At 39.0% G+C, this 17,459-nt stretch overlaps 1 protein-coding gene across 1 annotated transcript in view; it reads left to right on the top strand.

Annotated features, from left to right (window-relative positions):
• LOC133662585 (plexin-A4-like) overlaps positions 1 to 17,459 on the top strand; it is a 230,196-nt gene that overhangs the window by 29,233 nt on the left and 183,504 nt on the right. The window lies entirely within an intron of this gene.

Raw genomic sequence — 17,459 nt, 5'->3', positions numbered from 1 at the left:
AAAAAAAAAGTTAAAGATTATCTATGTGCAACAATGCTCATCATAGATCCTCTATATGTGACAGAGGCACTCTTTTATTTTCAATAATATACTAAAAAAAATGTGATTCAAAGAACCTCTATGTTTGACGGAAAGTCCCTGTGGTTTTTGAGGACCTATTGCAAAAATGCCAGTCAAAGATCCACCTGAGCGCTTTATTGTTTTTAAGCATCTACTGAAAACAATGTGAGTCAAAACTAATTGAGATGTGACGGAAACTTGCTGTTGTTTTTTTAAAAAGCTAGTCCAAGATCTCTATATGTGAATGGAGCTGTTTGGTGTTTTTAAAGATCTACTGCAAAAACGCTAATCAGAGATATTCCATATTTGACAGAAGAACTCATCTGTCTTTATGGATCAACTGCAAAAATGTTAGTCAAAGACCCCCATATGCAACCCATTTGTTATTTGTAAAGACCTACTGCACAAACGTGAGTGAAAAATAATCTAGACGTGATGAGAACTTGTTGCTATTTGTAAGCCCCCGCTACAAAAAAGCCGGTCCAATATCTTTATATGCAACTGGAGCCTTTTACTGTTTTTAATGAGCTATTGCAAAAATGCTTGTCAAAGACCCTCATATGCAGCCTGGGGGCTTTGTTGTTTTTGCGCATCTACTGCAAAAAGGCAAGCCATTGATCCATTAATATGGTACAGCAGGGGTCCCCAAACTACGGCCGTATCCGGCCCACGGGAAGTCCCAAGTTAAAAAATAAATAAAAAATAAATAAATCAATAAATACATTTAAAAAATTTTTTTTTTTAAATCTGTCCTTTTTAATCCATTTTCTACCGCTTGTTACTCTCAGTGTCTCCTAGCCGCTCAGGCAAATCATATTGTCTAAAAATGCATTTTCCCAAGTGCGCACTCTTTCAGTCAATTAGTGCGCCAGGAATATATATATATATATATATATATATATATATATATATATATATATATATATATATATATATATATATATATATATATATATATATATATATATATATATATATATATATATATATATATATATACACAGTATATACAGTACAGGCCAAAAGTTTGGACACACCTTCTCATTCAATGCGTTTTCTTTATTTTCATGACTATTTACATTGTAGATTGTCACTGAAGGCATCAAAACTATGAATGAACGCATGCGGAGTTATGTACTTAACAAAAAAAGGTGAAATAACTAAAAACATGTTTTATATTCTAGTTTCTTCAAAATAGCCACCATTTGCTCTGATTACTTTTTCGCACACTCTTGGCATTCTCTCGATGAACTTCAAGAGGTAGTCACCTGAAATGGTTTTCACTTCACAGGTGTGCTTGAAGCTCATCGAGAGAATGCCAAGAGTGTACGAAGCAGTAATCAGAGCAAAGGGTGGCTATTTTGAAGAAACTAGAATATGAAACATGTTTTCAGTTATTTCACCTTTTTTTGTTAAGTACATAACTCCACATGTGTTCATTCATAGTTTTGATGCCTTCAGTGACAATCTACAATGTAAATAGTCATGAAAATAAAGAACACGCATTGAATGAGGAGAAGTTGTTTGCAAACTTTTGGCCTGTACTGTATATATATATGTATATATATATATACACAGCCAGGCCCCCGGCCAATTGTTTTTAACCCAATGGGGCCCCAGAGTCAAAAAGTTTGGGGAACAGGAACTCCCTGCTGTACTTTTTTGGACCTAATACAAAAATGCTAGTCCTTATATGGATCTTTTTGATGCGTTTAACAATCTACCGTTAAAACGCTATAGTCAAAGAGCCGCCATATATAACTAAAGCGTTTTTCTGGAAGAAAGGATATACTGCAGAAATGTAATTCAAAGATCCTCTATGTTTGATGGAAACACCCTGTGGTTTTTGAAGACCTATCACAAAAATGCAAGTCCAAGATCCTCCATATATGACAGAGGCACTTTTCTGCTTTCGAGGACCTACTACAAAATGCTCATCCAAGATCCCAATATGGAGACTTTTGTTGATTTTAATGATCTACTGCAAAAAAGCGAGTCAAAGATCCTCCTGTGGGCTGGTGTGACGTCATTTAAGCGCCAGGTACTTACCGCTAAAGCAAAGCCCCGCGGTTTTTGAACATGTGACACTCGAAGCTCTCAGCCAAACATGATTTTCCTCAGCACCCAGCAGGGAAACAACACAGATCAGTCAGGTTTCAGCGTGTTAAGGCTTGTACTCCAGGCGTCCCCCACATGCCCTCCTCTCCGGGCTAATAGGATGATGCTGTGCTGCGCGGGCCGCCATCACTTTTCACCCTTTTTCCTCTCGCCTCCTAAAACCGCGGCTGAGACTAACTCCTGGACTCGCAAGTCTGCAGGAAAAACGGTTGAGCTGCTGGAGGATGTGGCGCTTATTCCTGATGTGTCTTTACATGGGAGCAAAAGAAGACAGAAGAAATATGGCTAACAACATCATTAACAACACACACACACACACACACACTCACTCACTCACTCACACACACACACGCAAACAGTTATTTTGACGTTGTTTGTTGTGCTTGATGGCTGGCCCCTTCCTGTGTTTGTTTTTATTGCACTCAGGAGCAAAGCGGTGGCGGCACGGCGCTCGCTCGTCGTAAGGCAATAACCATCGCGCAGCAGAGCAACTCTGTAATCATATTTTATACCTGCTGCTCATATATGATAATGAGCAGGAAATTTAGTGTCTGCCAGTAATAAAAACACCGACAATTCTCAATATCGCCTTTGCTTGAGGACGCCAGGAACAAATGTGGCTGCCTAATGACGCTTCGTAGAAATATACAAATCGACAAAGTCAACAAATAAGAATGTAATCAAGGTTTCTGAGCGAGAAAAGGGCAATAAGTACGTAGTTGCTGTTTTTAAGAAACGTCCACAAAAAATTCCATCCTTTACCAAATGTGACTTTACTCTGTTTAAGGACCTGCTGTTTTTGAGGATCTACCCCAGGGGTGGGCAATTAATTTTTACCGGGGGCCGCATGAGCAACTCGAGCACTGCTGGAGGGCCACATCGACAATATTTCAATTAAATTTTGCTCAATATTATTTTTGATATATACCGTAAGATAAATAATAATAATAATAATAATAATAATAATAATAATTAATAATAATAGTAATACTTCAACATAGTGTATGTAACAGCATTCCATGACTAATATAAATAAATTAAAATTAATAATAAATGACAGTAAAATAAGCACACGTATGACTGAGGAGTCATAGTGTAACTTTGTGTGATGTTTGAGTTGTCCGACTTTTTGTGTGGCCATAAACGCACCAGTGGTTTAGTGCTATGCGTGTTGGTGACAGATGACAAGTTGCTTTTGGCCTGGTTTGTACGGCAGAAAATGACTAGTTTTTCGAGATAGAAGTGTTTTACTTATGTTTTTGGTGTGGTTATGGCCGAATATAAACAGTTTTGCTCAATAAAGTGATCGATATAATTCCTGGCCTCGAAGCATCTCGATAGACGTTACAATAATTGAACGGTGTTCAATTGAACGGTGTTGACGAACACCGTTAGGGCCGCTTGTTGTCACTGTCACTCAAAGTTGCATTGCAAAATTACATAGAATAAATATGTTTATTTTGTTTAGAATTCAGATGGGATTTGATTTGGTGCGCGGCATATATTTGCTGCGCGCAGCAGACGCTTGAGCAGTGCACAATTGCGCAGGCACGCACCTTAGAGGGAACGTTGCATTGCAGACCATGTCTTGTTGGAAACACGCCATTCTTCATCAACTTTTCTCTTTTTAGCGTCTCGGGTGTAAACCGTGCATCACTTGTCGCTGCATGTGCACCTTCACTCGCAGGTTACGCACGGACACACGCCCATAAATAATACTTTTCAAAATAAAAGCAGCACAGTTGTATTGCGCACACGACATAGATGTTTTTTCAACTTTATTTTGTAATTTGCGATTGCAGCTGTTCACATTCACTCACAATCACGCACACGCATACGTCCACATGGAAGTAATACAAATAACGATTTTCAAAACAAAAGCAGCACCGTTGTATTGCACACTCGACATAGATACTTTTTAAAATTTATTTTGTAATTTATAATTGGCCTCACGCGGGCCGGACAGGGACGCACAAAGGGCCGGATGCGGCCCGCGGGCCGCAGAATGCCCAGGTCTGATCTACCCCAAAAATGCTTGTAGAAAAGATCCTCTACATTGGACTGGAGGTGTCATAACGGGATTCTTGGGTTTTGCTTCTCCGGAAGGCAAAGGAAAATTGGCCCGTGCGAGGCGTGAATTTAAATACATGTTTATTTAACAATAAAAAAGGAATAAACAAAAGGCGCTCACAGTGGAGGTAGAAAACTTGGCTATACAAAACAAAAGACTTGCACGAGGGCGGAAATACAAAACTTGGGTAGAAACACAAAACTTGCACAAAGGCAGAAACTATGAACAATAAAACAAAAACACTAACTGTGGCATAAATGAACAAAACTTACTTGGCAAAGAACTGTACCATGACATGAAGTGGAGGGATCAAAAAGTGCGAGGACGCCAGGACGAACAACAGAAACAGACAGATTTAAATAGTGACGTGATCAGTGAAAACAGGTGCGTGACAAGACAGGTGAACAGGTGCGTGACATGACAGGTGAAAACTAATGGGTGACCATGGAAACCAAACCAAACAAGGAAGTGCAACCAGGAACTAAAAAGAGCCCAAAACCCAAGCAAAACAAAAACATGATTAACACAGACATGACAGGAGGGCTTTGCTGCTTTTAAGGACCTACTGCAAAAACGCCAGTCAAAGATTCCTTATATGACAGGAGTGGAGCTCGCTGCTGTGTTTAAGGATCTACTGCAAAAACACAGGTCAAAGACTTTATGTATGACAGGAGCTCCTAGCAGTTTTTGAAGAGCTACTTTAAAAATGCTAGTCAAAGATTACTACATTGTCTGGAGTGCTTTGCTATTTTTAAAGACCTTCTGCAAAAGGCTAGTCAAAGATCCCCTATGTGATCACAGTGCTTTGCTCTTTTTAAACCCCACAAAATTGCCAGTCAAAGATCTTCTACATTTGACACGAGGGCTTAGCTGTTTTAAGAACTTGTAAAAACGCTAGTCAAATATCGTCCAGTTTGACTGGAATCCTTAGCTACTGTTTTCTTAAGAACCCACTTGAAAAACACTAGTCAAAGGTTTTTTATATGCCAGGAGCTCCCAGCAAATTTTGACAATCTACTGTAAAAATGCTACTCAAAGATCCTCTGCATTTAACTCGAGGTCTTTGCTGTTTTTAGGGACCAACCCCAAAATTGCTCTTCAAGGGTTCTCTATAAGACAGGATCATCCTGCTGTCTTTAACAGTCTATTGCACAAAGGCGTGTCAAAGATCCTCTATGCGACTGGATCACATTGCTGTTTTTGACGATTATACTGTAAAAATTCTAGTCAAACATCCTCTACAATTAACTCTTGGGTTTGGCTGTTTTTAAGGACCTCCTGGAAAAACGCTAGTCAAAGATCCTCCAGTTTTACTGGAGTCATTTGCTACTGTTTTCTTAAGAACCCACTTCAAAAACACTAGTTAAAGGTTCTTTATATGCCAGGAGCTCCCAGCAATTTTTGACGATCTACTGTAAAAAGGCTAGTCAAAGATCCTCTACATTTAAATTGAGGGCTTTGCTGTTTTTAGAAACCTACCGCAAAATTGTTCTTCACAGATTCTCTATAAAACAGGAGCATCCTGCTGTCTTTAACAGTCTATTGCACAAAGACGTGTCAAAGATCCTCTATGCGACTGGATCACTTTGCTGTTTTTGACGATATACTGTAAAAATGCTAGTCAAAGATCCTCTGCAATTAACTCTAGGGTTTGGCTGTTTTTAAAGCCCTCCTGGAAAATTGCTAGTCAAAGATCCTCTACAATTAACTCTAGGGCTTGGCTGTTTTTAAGGACCTCCTGGAAAAATGCTAGTCAAAGATCCTTCAGTTTTACTGGAGTCCTTTGCTACTGTTTACCCAAAAACCCACTTCAAAACCACTAATCAATGGTTTTTTATATGCCAGGAGCCCCCAGCAATTTTTGACGATCTACTGTAAAAAGGCTAGTCAAAGATCCTCTACATTTAACTTGAGGGCTTTGCTGTTTTTAGGGATCTAACGCAAAATTGTTCTTCAAAGATCTTCTATAAGACAGGAACATCCTGCTGTCTTTAACAGTCTATTATACAAAGACGTGTCAAAGATCCTCTATGCGACTGGGTCACTTTGCTGTTTTTGACGATATACTGTAAAAATGCTAGTCAAAGATCCTCTACAATTAACTCTAGGCTTTGGCTGTTTTTAAAGACCTCCTGGAAAATTACTAGTCAAAGATCCTCTACAATTAACTCTAGGGTTTGTCTGTTTTTAAGGACCTCCTGGAAAAACGCTAGTCAAAGATCCTTCAGATTTACTGGAGTCCTTTGCTACTGTTTTCTTAAAAACCCACTTCAAAAACACTAGTTAAAGGTTATTTGTATGCCAGGAGCTCCCAGCAATTTTTTTGACTCGGGGGCCGAATTGGGTTGAATACATTTGGCCAGGCTGTGTGTATATATATATATATATATATATATATATATATATATATATATATATATATATATATATATATATATATATATATATATATATATATATATATATATCGCATTGGGTTAAATAAATTTGGCCAGGCTGTATATATATATATATATATATATATATATATATATATATATATATATATATATATATATATATATATATATATATATATATATATATATATATATATATATATACACTACCGTTCAAAAGTTTGGGGTCACCCAAACAATTTTGTGGAATAGCCTTCATTTCTAAGAACAAAAATAGACTGTTGAGTTTCAGATGAAAGTTCTCTTTTTCTGGCCATTTTGAGCGTTTAATTGACCCCACAAATGTGATGCTCCAGAAACTCAATCTGCTCAAAGGAAGGTCAGTTTTGTAGCTTCTGTAACGAGCTAAACTGTTTTCAGATGTGTGAACATGATTGCACAAGGGTTTTCTAATCATCAATTAGCCTTCTGAGCCAATGAGCAAACACATTGTACCATTAGAACACTGGAGTGATAGTTGCTGGAAATGGGCCTCTATACACCTATGTAGATATTGCACCAAAAACCAGACATTTGCAGCTAGAATAGTCATTTACCACATTAGCAATGTATAGAGTGTATTTCTTTCAAGTTAAGACTAGTTTAAAGTTATCTTCATTGAAAAGTACAGTGCTTTTCCTTCAAAAATAAGGACATTTCAATGTGACCCCAAACTTTTGAACGGTAGTGTATATATATATATATATATATATATATATATATATATATATAATATATATATAAATATATATATATATATATATATATATATATATATATATATATATATATATAGCGCACTTTCCGCGCGCGATGATGTCACGTTATCGATGAGAAAATTCATTTTTAGACAATATGATTTGCCTGAGCGGCTAGGAGACACCGTGAGTAGCAAGCGGTACAAAGTAGATAAGAACAAAAAAAATAATGAAAAAAAATAAAAATAAAAATGTTTTTTTTTTAAATACTTGGGACCTCCCGCGGGCCTGATTTTGGACGCTGGCGGGCCGGATACAGCCGTAGTTTGGGGACCCCTGCTCTAGGACTTGGCTGTTTTTAAGGACGTCCTGGAAAAACGCTAGTCAAAGACTCTCAATAAGACAGGAGCATCCTGCTGTCTTTAACGATCTGTTGCACAAAGGCAAGTCAAAGATCCTCTATGCGGCTGGATCACTTTACTGTTTTTGACGATCTACTGGCAAAATGCAAGTCGAATATTCTGCACGTGACTGAAGTGCGTTGCTGTTTTTATGCCTGTCCTGCAAAAACTGATCCTCTGACTTAGCAAACATGATGAAAATAATTTGTATTGTGTCAAAGTTTTGGCATTTTGATGCCAAAGCATCTTCTGTTGTTTGTTCAGACTGTACACATATGGCAAACATCCTTGACAGAAGGTGATCAATATCCTGCCATCCTGAGTACACACACACACACACACACACACACACACACACACACACACACACACACACACACACACACACACACACACACACACACACACACACACACACACACACACACACACACACACACACACACACACACACACACACACACACACACACACACACACACACACACACACACACACACACACACACACACACACACACACACTCCATTACAAGCCAATACTCCCCTCCCATATGCATCCTGGTCTCCGCCCTGGCCGTTAAAGTGTATACCATTAGATGACATCACAGGCAATAAAAGACAACACACAACAATAAAAGGCTTCAGTCCACCTCCTTGCTTTATAAGCCCCCCCACCCCACCCAGACTAATGGATGTTGATTTATATACACTCACGCGCCTCAACTTGCTTCGTCCAGCCTTCTTTTGGCTGCTTTTAACCGTTATTTATGGTCCTTTGAGCGACACATCCGTCGGAATAAAAATGAGCATTACGGTAAAATAGTTTTGGGGGGGTGGTGTTGGGTGGAGGGGGTCACTTTTATAACATAGTGAATTTATGAGGGGCGGGAAGCATCTGGTGGATTAGATTTATTTTGCCGGTGAAATGTTTCAATTTGACGAGGGTTTGTTTGGCCTTCGACAACACGCTGGCTTCTAAAGCAAACATTAGCATAATTGATATTGCCTTTAAATATGGTATAATTACTGAATAACACAGGATTATTTATCACTTAACGCCGCACGTAACTCTGCCTGTCAGACTCTATTGGGAAAAAAAATCCTATTCGACTGGCAGCCCTCGAGACAACTATGGCCTGCAGATACACATTATAATGACCTAGGTCTGCCAGAGAATAAGAAGACACAGCGGGAGGTATCGATGTTGTCAACACAGGACTTTGTTGCTAGCATATAATCAGACCTCTCTCGATACTCTTTTTCAACAACACATCTATAGTGAAGAAACTTTTGCGCGGCTCTGACGTGAAAGCTCATATTGCTCTTTTCAACGAGCAGCGGGGGAGCCCCGCCTGTGAAGGCTTATGGGTGTGTGTGTGGGGGAGGGGGGTTGAGGGGTACAGCAGTACTTCATGACACTGAAGAAAAGGAAGGACGCCACAGAAGAAAGATCGGTAACACTTTAGTATGGGGAACATATTGTAAGTAGCAAAGACTTATTTAAGAGTTATTTGGACACTAGGGGAACATATTGTAAGTAACAAAGACTTAATTTAGAGTTATTTGGACACTATTAACATTTGTAGTTTTGTGTTTTATTAGTTAGACCCTAACCCTAACCCTAAACCTAACACCTAACCCTTAATAAGTACTTAATAATGACAAATTAAGAGTCAATATGTTACTAACTTACATGCTAACAAGCAACCAATTAATGGTGAATATGTTCCCCATACTAAAGTGTTACCGAAAGATCATTTGAAGATCTTAACAGTTTGCGCTTTTTTTTACTCACTTAAAGGCCTACTGAAACCCACTACTACCGACCACGCAGTCTGATAGTTTATATATCAATGATGAAATCTTAACATTGCAACACATGCCAATACGGCCGGGTTAACTTATAAAGTACAATTTTAAATTTCCCGCCACACTTCCGCTTGAAAACGTTTTATTATGCTGACGTATGCGCGTGACGTCACGAGGACAAGGGAAGTATTCGGAGCCCGAAAAATCCTATCCACAAAGCTCTGTTTTCATTTCATAATTCCACAGTATTCTGGACACCTGTGTTGGTGAATCTTTTGCAATTTGTTTAATGAACAATGGAGGCTGCAAAGAAGAACGTTGTAGGTGGGATCGGTGTATTAGCGGCTGGCTGTAGCAACACAACAAGGAGGACTTTGTTGGATAGCAGACACTAGCGCCGGCGACCTCACCTTGACTTTCTACGTCTCCGGGCCGCCGACCGCATCGTCGATCGCTGGAATGCAGGTGAGCATGGGTGTTGATGAGCAGAGGAGGGCTGGCTGGCGTAGGTGGAGCGCTAATGTTTTTATCATAGCTCTGACGAGCTCCCGTTGCTAAGTTAGCGTCGTTAGCAACAGCATTGCTAGGCTTCGTCGAATACACATTACCATGTATTTACATGTCCAGTGTTTGGTTCGGTGTCTCCTGATAGTAGTATTGTTGAACTTCTGTCTATCCTTCCAGTCAGGTATTTATTTATTTAGTGTCTATCTGCATTTGAGACAGATGCTATCACGTTAGCTCATGCTAAAGAGCTTCGTCGATGTATTGTCGTGGAGATAAAAGTCACTGAATGTCCATTTCGCCTTCTCGACTCTCATTTTCAAGAGGATAGAGTATCCGAGGTGGTTTGAAATACAAATCCGTGATCCACAATAGAAAAAGGAGAGAGTGTGGAATCCAATGAGCCAGCTTGTACCTAAGTTACGGTAAGAGCGAAAAAAGATATCTCTTGAACTGCATTCTAGTCCGTCACTCTAACGTTCCGCATCCACGAATCTTTCATCCTCGCTCAAATTAATGGGGTAATCGTCGCTTTCCGCTCCAAATATCTCTTGCTCCATTGTAAACAACGGGGAATTGTGAGCAGCACTACCGCTTGTGACGTCACGCTACTTCCGGAAGGGGCATGGCTTTTTTTTATCAGCGAGCAAAAGTTGCGAACTTTATCGTCAATTTTCTCTACTAAATCCTTTCAGCAAAAATATTGCAATATCGCGAAATGATCAAGTATGACACATAGAATGGATCTGCTATTCCCATTTAAACAAAAAAAAAATCATTTCAGTAGGCCTTTAATGCAATTGACCATTGCGTGACTGTAAGTCCACTCTAAAAGCTCCAATTAATAATATAAAATTAAACTGAAACTTATATTTATCAATATATAGCGCCATTAATAATTCTCTAGACTCTAGAAAGAGGTTCCGCAGCCTCCGAAGTAGAACCTCCAGGTTCTGTAACAGCTTCTTCCCTCAAGCCGTAAGACTCTTGAACGCATCATAATTAAATTATCCCCTCAACTCCCCCCAAAATGGATTCACTCGCTGGAATAAAAAAGACAATATAACATGCATCCATAAACGTGGACACATGTGGAAAAGTGCAATATATTTATCTGTACAGTAATCTATTTATTTATTTATATATATTTATATATATTTATTTAGTTTATATATATATTTATATATTATTTATATATATTTATTTATTTATATATGCACCTTATTGCTTTTTTTATACTGCACTACCATGAGTTTATGTAACGAAATTTCGTTCTTATCTGTGCTGTAAAGTTCAAATTTGAATGACAATAAAAAGGAAGTCTAAGTCTAAGTCTAATAATTCCCTCCAGGATTGTGCTAGTTTTTTGTTTTTTTCCCCCAAATGCTTCAATTTTCTGCATTGGAACTCTCAAGTTGCTGACACGGCCGCTCTACCGACCGAGCCACGCCGCCCCATGTCAGTGGGCAGGATGATCTCACTTGAAGTTGATAGCGGCCCCTTGCAACACCTAATAATAAAAGTGACTAATAGTACGTTTTCCATGTTTGTATATGGGTGGCGTTAATGGCCTTTTCAGTCAGCCATTAATCAGTCAGCCGAAATAGCAGTAAATAAAAAGAATGCTTTACAGCCAAGTGGCGCTAATAAACAAACAGCGTCTGGGGCCTTGCCAAGGTGATATCGATTGGAGCCATAATGCGGAAATGTCATTTCATTGTTGCTTTTATGATCATCTTCACGCACAAACACGTCATTGCTGCAATGACTCAGTGTGTCACTTTGTCCTAATTTCTTAGGCCACTTAGGATTTTTACCACGTAAAGCAGGGGCTCAAACTCAATTTACCTGGGGGGCCGCTGGAGGTCGAGTCAGGGTGAGCCGCACAAAGTGTTCAGAATGACGTTTTAACCACGTGACTACATTTTTTGAGTACTTCTGCCAGCAGCTGTGGTCGACCTTAAGTTATTGTAACTGTAAAATTTAATGCAAAAATGTTATTGACTTCTCCATTAGATGGTCAGAGTCACATCTGCTTGCTTAACGCAGGTTGCTCTTTGTTTTCCCAATGTGTGTCTGTTTGCTTGTAATCTTTGTGTTTGCACTGTTACTGATTATTCAAGATTATCCTAACATACAGTATTCAACTAGCCAGCCAGGATGTGCAGGTTACTATTTTGAAGTCTGAAGGCTGCAACAGAACTTGGAGAGAGGCTAGTATTTCTGAAAATGTGAAGACTCTGAGCAAGTTACTTTTTAAAATGGTTATAATAATTTGGAGTGTATGAGAAATTGGGTAGGAAAACATAGCTCTCTTTGACCATATGATCATTTTTTTAAGGCTGTTGTGTGAGCTGTTGTGTAAAAACTAGATGGTTCCTGGTACGAATCCAGCTTCCGTTGCTGTCGTGCCCTCGGGCAAGGCAAGTCACCCACCTTGCTCCCAGTGCCACTCTCATTGGTATATGAATGTGAATGACTCCTTGGTGGTGATCGGAGAGCAGATTGGCAGCCATGTTTCTGTCGGTTTACCCCAGGGCAGCTGTGACTATAAATTTAGCTTACCATCACCAACGTGTGAATACTGAGTCTCACTTAAGACTAATTTGGATGTCTAGAAAGGTGCTATATAACATCCAAGTCATAATTTTTGTTATATTATTTGTTATTATATTTTAACGACGAACTACATACACAGACAGTCCCAATATAATGTGTTCATGAGCGAGGGCGAACAGGTACGTCAAATGTATTTGTTGCGGGCTGTATGATAAACACGGTGATACTGCAAGTTTAACAGCTGACCAGACACATTTTGAAGCGCAGATAAAGCAACTCATGATACTTTAACTGCAACTACTTGTCATGATCCGTGGTCAGGATCATTATTTTGTTATGTTCTGTTAGTTTTGGACTCCCTTAGTTCCTGTTTTTGTGCACCCTTGTTTGTTACCATGGTTGCTTATTGTTTTCACCTGCCTCTGGTGTTGGGGACGCTCACCTGTCTCTAATCAGAGGCATTATTTTAGCGCTGTTCCCCTCAGCTGCGACTGATTGGTACCTGGCCACACCTGGTGTCAATCAGTCGGCTGCTACTTATACACTACCGTTCAAAAGTTTGGGGTCACATTGAAATGTCCTTATTTTTGAAGGAAAAGCACTGTACTTTTCAATGAAGATAACTTTAAACTAGTCTTAACTTTAAAGAAATACACTCTATACATTGCTAATGTGGTAAATGACTATTCTAGCTGCAAATGTCTGGTTTTTGGTGCAATATCTATATAGGTGTATAGAGGCCCATTTCCAGCAACTATCACTCCAGTGTTCTAATGGTACAATGTGTTTGCTCATTGGCTCAGAAGGCTAATTGATGATTAGAAAACCCTTGTGCAATCATGTTCACACATCTGAAAACAGTTTAGCTCGTTACAGAAGCTACAAAACTGACCTTCCTTTGAGCAGATTGAGTTTCTGGAGCATCACATTTGTGGGGTCAATTAAACGCTCAAAATGGCCAGAAAAAGAGAACTTTCATCTGAAACTCGACAGTCTATTCTTGTTCTTAGAAATGAAGGCTATTCCACAAAATTGTTTGGGTGACCCCAAACTTTTGAACGGTAGTGTATCTGCCTTGCCCTCCAGTCAGTGCTGGAGTATTGTTTGCTGTATGCTGTGGACTGCCTGTTTCTTATTTGCTGTGAGCTATTCCTTGGATCCTGACTCCTGTCCCTGTTTGCTGTTTCCTGGTTTCTGGTTTGTGTTTTCCTTGCCTTTTTTTTAACATTGAAACCATGTTTTCTTGTACCAAGCCTGTCATCTCTGCATCTTGGGGTTCGTTACCACCACTTCATGACAGAAAAATAATGATCCGGACCACGGATCATGACACTACTGCCCTCTTGTGGAGTTAAAAAAAAAAGCAACATCAGGTGGTTGCCTACAGCCACAGCTGCCAATGTTTTTTTTTGGTGTGTTTTTTTTTTTTTTTTGTCAGCAAAGACCCTGTGACCATAAGAGATTGTTAATTGGAGATTGATAATTTACTGTAATCTCGCAATGCGTCTCCTGGAAGAACCAGTGAAGCCTGCTAGAGTCTATAGACCTGGCTATAGATCTATAGACCTTCTGGAGGTCTTTGATGGTTACCTCCTGCTATTAAAGGTGAATGAACCATCTGGCAGCTGTTTGGACTTGAGTCCAAGATGGAGATGTGATGGAGCTAAACCTCTTCCAGATATGTGCACTTACCCATGAGAGATTAAGAGCAAATCCTCCTTTGGTTTGTGCTCCTCTGGTCGTGCAGCGCATGAAGTAGACCAGTAGAGACCGGTGCCTCCTGCAGAGCCGCTAACACTGCTAACCTTGAAGCCGACACGCACACATAAGCAGTGCCACCATGAGTGAATCCTGATGGGAAAGGATGTTGGCTTCAAGGAGCTCAGAGGAATTCATCTGTGCATGAAAAAAAAGCAGCAAAAGTCTTTCTTCGGTCCTTTAGTGCACGTCATTTGTCTGTTGTGTTTTGTTAGGTTGTGACATTTGAGTGGCCTCTTTAACACAACTGCCTCTTTTCCAGTCGGTAACTATCACAGACAAGAAGGCAAGGAGAGCATCAAGAATGTGACAGTGGGAAGAGAGAAAAGCAGAGAGAGAGAGAGAATGCGTGTCTTTTGGAGCGTCCAAAAATGTGCCGACATCAGCAAAACACTGCATGTTGATGTTCGTTGTTTTAGCAGAGAAAAAAAATCAAAGTTATCCTTGTCAAATTGACTTTTATTCCTAGTAATTGCAACTGATCACCACGAACATGTGTCTGCCATGTCTTCCACACTCTGGACAACACAAAACAAAACATATTCGCTGTTGGGTCAGAACCCAGAAGTGTGTTGCTGATCATTGACGACTCATAAAAAAAATACTCGTAAATGTTTCTGATTCATGTTGATTGGCATCATTCTAGTTAATGTATAGGAACAAGTGAAATTTCAGATTGTATTATCTTCTTTAGAAAAAATGTACTGTATTTATTTTTACTGTATAAAATGCTAAACTGAATATTATAATAATATAAAATACAAAAATAAATATACTCTATATAAACTATAATGTACAAAAATGTGTTTATAAATATTTTAAAAAATATGGTTAAAAGATATAACAATTATTTAAGCAACCTGTAAAATGATTGTTACTTGATTATTTAAAATATATATCCCATTCTACTTTTAAATTAAAGTAGAATGGGATTAGTAGCAGTTGTGGCAATATATATACTATAAATAAATTATTTAGATTTTTACTTGTATTATTATTATTATTATTATTATTATTATTACTATTATTATTATTATTATTGTTATTATTACTAGTAATAGTTTAAATAACAATGGATAACAGTTTTTTACTTAGTATTATTATAATTATTAATAACAATTGTTTACTTAGTATTGTTATAATTATTATTATTATTATTGTTTCTCCAGTCCTTTGCTGTTCTACTGGGTCCTCTATGTCATGCCTCAGTTACCTCCCGCAGCTTTGAAACATTATTATTATCATTATTATTATTATTATTATTATCATCATCATTATAGTTATTAATAATATCAATAATGATGAATAATAATGGTAACAATGATCATAATAATATTATTAACAACAACAATAATAATATCACTAATATTAATAATGAGAATAATATTAATAGTTATGCCCACAAAAAAAGTAATCATTTTTAAGCCCCTAAAAAATAATGACAGCCTTATTGATTGACATTTTTATTAATTAAATTTAATTTAAGGGAGGTGTTTAGGGCACGTCCGACCGGTAGGAGGCCACGAGGAAGACCCAGGACACGTTGGGAAGACTATGTCTCCCAGCTGGCCTGGGAACGCCTCGGGATCCCCCGGGAGGAGCTGGACGAAGTGGCTGGGGAGAGGGAAGTCTGGGCTTCCCTGCTTAAGCTACTGCCCCCGCGACCCGACCTCGGATAAGCGGAAGAAGATGGATGGATGGATGGATGGAAATTTAATTTAAGATTACATTTCCCTTTCTCCCTTACTTAAATCCATTACAGTGCAATCATGCTTCATCTAAGGAGGGCAATAAACAATGTTTATTACCCTCCTATATGTCCTATATGTTGATTGTGTGTGTGTGTGAGTGTGTGTGAGTGTGTGCGCGCATGCGTTTGCATGTTTGCGCCTGTGTTTGCTTGTGTGTACGTGCATGTGTTGGCCTCCAGATGCAGATTATTTGAACGTGCCAAGACAGGGGGCGCGGTCAGTGGAGCAGAGGATTAACTTCTTACAGCTAATGATGAAATATGCTGGCGGATGTGAGCATTGTGCTGTGCAACACCATCACCTCCTTGTTATCCAAACACTTTGCACGTCCAGGCAAACACGCACGTGTGATTCTGGTCCGAGAGGTCCTCTCCGAAGTGTTGCATTCAGAATGTTAATGTTCTCTCCCTCCCTCCTGCACTGTTAAGTATTCCTCAGCAGTGCTCCTCAGTTGTCTAAAGCATGCTCAGTGGTGCGTTGCCATGGCAGCAGGCAGCTAGCACCACGGACATAGGTTGGAACGTATACAAGTCATGAGCACTGCAGCCACAAACACACACATTACAACTGCGGCCATCTTTAATCTTTAATGTGGTCTTAAAGGCCTACTGAAATGATTTTTTTTCATTTAAACAGGGATAGCAGAACCATTCTATGTGTCATACTTGATCATTTCGCGATATTGCCATATTTTTGCTGAAAGGATTTAGTAGAGAAAATCGACGATAAAGTTCGCAACTTTTGCTCGCTGATAAAAAAAAGCCTTGCCTGTACCGGAAATAGCGTGACGTCACAGGAGCTAGTATTCCTCACAATTCCCCATTGTTTACAATGGAGCGAGAGAGATTCGGACCGAGAAAGTGATGATTACCCCATTAATTTGAGCGAGGATGAAAGATTCGTAGATGAGGAACGTTACAGTGAACGACTTGAGAGGCAGTGATGGACGTATCTTTTTTCGCTCTGACCGTAACTTAGGTACAAGCTGGCTCATTGGATTCCACACTCTCCTTTTTCTATTGTGGATCACGGATTTGTATTTTAAACCACCTCGGATACTATATCCTCTTGAAAATGAGAGTCGAGCACGCGAAATGGACATTTAAAGTGACTTTTATCTCCAAGACAATACATCGGTGACACACTTAGCTACTGAGCTAGCGCGATAGCATCGTTCTCAAATGAAGATAGAAACAAAATAAATAAACCCCTGACTGGAAGGATAGATAGAAAATCAACAATACTATTAAACCGTGGACATGTAAATACACGGTTAATGCTTTCCAGGCT

This window comes from Entelurus aequoreus, linkage group LG12 (genome assembly GCF_033978785.1).
Source record: "Entelurus aequoreus isolate RoL-2023_Sb linkage group LG12, RoL_Eaeq_v1.1, whole genome shotgun sequence".
Classification (NCBI taxonomy): domain Eukaryota; kingdom Metazoa; phylum Chordata; class Actinopteri; order Syngnathiformes; family Syngnathidae; genus Entelurus; species Entelurus aequoreus.
The sequence above is the reverse complement of the archived record's forward strand: the minus strand, read 5'-3'. Positions and strand labels throughout refer to the sequence as shown.